Source organism: Scleropages formosus, chromosome 20 (assembly GCF_900964775.1).
Source record: "Scleropages formosus chromosome 20, fSclFor1.1, whole genome shotgun sequence".
Lineage (NCBI taxonomy): Eukaryota > Metazoa > Chordata > Actinopteri > Osteoglossiformes > Osteoglossidae > Scleropages > Scleropages formosus.
Window position 1 is genome coordinate 23004439 of NC_041825.1, and position 3938 is coordinate 23008376.

The 3938-nt window shown below is 41.2% G+C and overlaps 1 long non-coding RNA gene across 1 annotated transcript; it reads right to left on the reverse strand.

Moving 5' to 3' along the window:
• Nucleotides 1-553: 553 nt before the first annotated feature.
• On the reverse strand, nucleotides 554-2790 carry LOC108940024 (uncharacterized). The gene is made up of 3 exons (XR_001966544.1): nucleotides 2745-2790; nucleotides 1531-1588; nucleotides 554-763 (listed from the first exon to the last, which is right to left on the reverse strand). It is a non-coding gene; the product is annotated as an uncharacterized LOC108940024 (long non-coding RNA).
• Between the last annotated feature and the right edge of the window lie 1148 nt (nucleotides 2791-3938).

Sequence of the window (3938 nt, forward strand, 5' to 3'; positions counted from 1 at the left end):
TGTCCACACTGTCAAGCAACAACCTGCAGTGAGCTGAGTTAGCTTTTCATTGTACCATGTGGTGTGCCAGTACTGGAGCTGGATATGTGCCCAAAGACTTGGGTTCAAATCCCTGCTAATGTACCCTTCAGCAAGGAATTTCATCGATCCCTGCTAATGTACCCGTGAGCCAGGTGCTTGGATTACTTTGGTACATGTACAGATGTGTAAAATAGCAACCCACATACAGCAAAGTGAAGAAGGACCTCTTTTTGGCAAATGAATGACAATGGGACCATTCCTTGCACTTTAACAACGGAGAAGAAAGAATTCCCTCACAACTTCCTAATCTCTTCATGTTCAAAGGATCGAAAGGCCCACGAACAGGAAAAAAAAGAACATCACTCAGCAAGACAGCCTCTGTGTTCAAAGTCAATCTCCAAGTAGCAGAAATAGACGCTGTAATGTAAAAGGCCACAGCGGCTCCTCTAACTGCATTAAGGAGAGAGTGAGAAGCGGGTGGGCTGCTTTATTTTTTTTTTCAAATTTATTTATTTATTTTTTGACTGTGTGTTTGGAGGCTAACTGGCTTTGACAGTGAGGCAGAGTGCTGTGGGAGAGATAAGGGCTTGGAAGAAGGACCCAGTCTGTGGGTGTGTGGGGATGCTGGGAGATGTTGCTTCTGTTCCTCATGTCTAGTGGAGACGTCAGCTTTGCAGGTGCAGGGTCCACTGATTTCAGGGGCACGTATTTAACAATGGTGTTTTCTCATGGTCTTCAGGGGCTGCAGCCAATCACAGGAATACACTACAGTTGAACATAGCAACCAAACACCTGTAACCTTCCTAACAGGTGAAAGTCATGAATTTACAAAACTGATAGCCACAGCTAGCTGATGACTGATGGTGTGCTTTTCCATCATGATGACAGGAAAGATAGAATAGTTTTTATGTGTACTATGGACATGATTCTGTACCTTTAAGAGTTATATAAAGCAATGAAAATGCACAGAGAGCTGAATTGCAGCTAAATTGTATGGTGCTTTGCTTGAAGACTTAACAGTACAAGCCCAGGAGGAACAGCAGTGCAGTGGGGGATGGAGAGTTGCACCCCCTCCCCAGTTCATCTTAGAGTACAACGCCACCACAACTCAACACCATCCACCCCCACATGTCCTTTGGCAACACCGCTGACATAGCAAGGCCAATAAATTGGAGAATCAGCTGCAAAAATAACAAAGCCACAGGTGCACTTGTTCACGTGGCTTCTCAGCTCAGACCAAGGGATCATCAGTCCATCATTGTGAGGTTCTCTTCATGATTAATTTCAGAATCCAGAGAGTTGCTTAGGACAAGCGTGTGTGAAGTGTAAGCGTGCAGTAATAACTGAACTACTTCACCAAAATGTTTGCTGCTTTAAATCTCAGCACTTGCACTGCTGTTGTAACCTTGAGCTCTTCAAGTACTTCAGTTGGATTCCAGGACTTACAGGTGACGTCCTCCCATTTTCATACCACAGACAAGGTGCTCTTTACCCAGGGTTCACTAATACCTTGAGGTCTCCATAGTTGGGCTTCAGGAGGTCCATGCATCACAGGCTTGTTCTTGCTCTAAAAAAGTAAGCAGAAGTATAAAATAAAATGAAAATATTTATATGTTATTTATATGTTTTTACTGTCTATGCCATAATTCTACCTGAATGTAATCCATGTCCATCGAGTAAACTGACTGCAATATTTTCTCTTATTTATTGGCATTTCTCTAGAAGGGGCCCTGACATTCCGAGAGTGGCCTAGAAAAGGTTAAGAACCTGTCCTGTAGAGCATCAACCATTCTAAATGTGTACTCTAGTTCCATACAAATGTCCAAACTTCAGATTTAGAGTTTTGAGGACAAGTTTGATTCTTTTATGCTTCCCTTTCAGTTTTGAAATCGAGAGAAAACAATGGATTTAGCCATTCCAGTATCTGGGAAGGAACTGAGAGCAGGGGAATTTTAAATTAATACAGAAGCTCCAGGTAATTCATTTTTTGTTTCCTCAGTAAACAATGTTCCCAGACTCAGTATGTTGGCCAAACAATAAATATGAATTTTACACATTCTTGACAACTCCAACTTATTATTCAACACTTTTCCAGTTCTATACTGGAAACTAGGGTTATTTCACATGACATGGCACATGATGGTGCTGCTCCTCCATAGCTGCCCATCCTCACATACACTCACACACACTCACGCACGAAATAAATACACACTGTACATTGGAGCACGAGTGTATTTTAACAAATGAGGCCCAGCGACGGCAGGAGAAACTCGCCATTTTCGGAAAGTACACGGGCAAAAAAAAAAAAAAAACGAGAAACACACCTACACACAGGCACACGAATCCCCACAAAAAGACATAATCAAACTGGCAGGCTCCCTCCCCCTGAGCCTCGCGCACCCACACACACACACACACACACACACACACACACACACACACACACACAGTCGCAGCGACCGAGATGGACGACGCAGCGCGAGCGCTAGAGTCCTGACGAAGCGCGGGAAAAAGAGCGCGCGTGAGCCAGAGAACGGAGAGCGCGCGCGAGTCCGAGAGCAGGATCGTGCAGGTGACCGATGAGAGGGCGGTCAAAGCGCTGGAAAAAGGTGCAGAAACGGAATATAAATAAACATCATAAGACAAACGGCGTTCGAAATCAGCACAAGTAGGAACGGGACGAATCGCAGAGAGCGCGAATTTTGAGGAAGAGAATGACACACTTTTAGAGCCACAGTTGTCTTTGTGTCCCTTCGTGTTCCAGTTGAGGGACGTTTTCGAAGAGAAAAGGTGAGCGCGCGTCACATTCGTCTCTGAGACACGAAAGTAGAGTCGCCGATACTTTGAAGTGCAGATAATCACTTGAGTTGAAACTTTAAATTAGTTGCATGTAAATGTTATTTATTATTATTATTATTATTATTATTATTATTATTATTATTATTATTATTATTATTATCTGTCTGTCTGTGGGAAAATATTAATTTTACGCATGTACTGTTCTTGTTTGTATTGAAATTTAAAGTGAGCGCGTGTTTATGAATAATGTTTTTGTTACTGGGGTATTTTGCTGAGCCTCAGGTGTTTCGGGGTCGTTATTAATCCTTTGTTATAGGGCGCAGGGGGACTTTAAATGAAGTTCAGAGCTGAACTGTTGCAGTTGTTGGCTGCTTTGTGATCCATGTCCATACTCAGATTTGAAGCAATTTGCAAACAGATATTTGATGAAAAAGTCACAATTCCTCCACTGTGCACCTGCTTCTACCTGAAAGCACAGGTATCATATTCTTTCAGCTCAGTCTTATCCTGCAGATTCACATTTACTGCACTTCTCTCTTTTTATGTTTGGTCACAGACATTAATATGATGAGACTGGCAAAATGACACTGCAGTGGCACAAGCAACACAATTTAAATGGATTTATACTAGTTTAGCAGTTCAGTCTTTGCTGACTTGAAGTCTTCTGATTCATTTTACAGGCTTTTGCTTTTGTTGCTCTCAATAGATTTTATATATTTCCAGTGTACTGAACAGAAAAGTGCTCACAGAGGATATCAAAGCTTTAAGTATACCTACTAAAATACAGCAGAACCAAAAGGGGGAAAGAAAGAAAATGATACTAAAGGTATAAATGTAATTTTTGCCATATAAAAAAATTAATTACAATAAGAAGAAAAAAACTGTTTAAATGAATGATTTTAAAAATAAAATGGAACAAAAAGAAGAGATACATTGATTTGTTAATGAAACAGGTGGATAATCCATTAATCCCTTCAGTGATAATGTATGGGCCATGCTCGTTAAAACACTATTGTTCTAATGTTTATTTTGGTTGTACAGCCAACCATGCACTACTCTGGCAAAGCAATCCAATTTCTAGGCTTGGAAAAATATTCTTCCACCACTACTTTAATAGT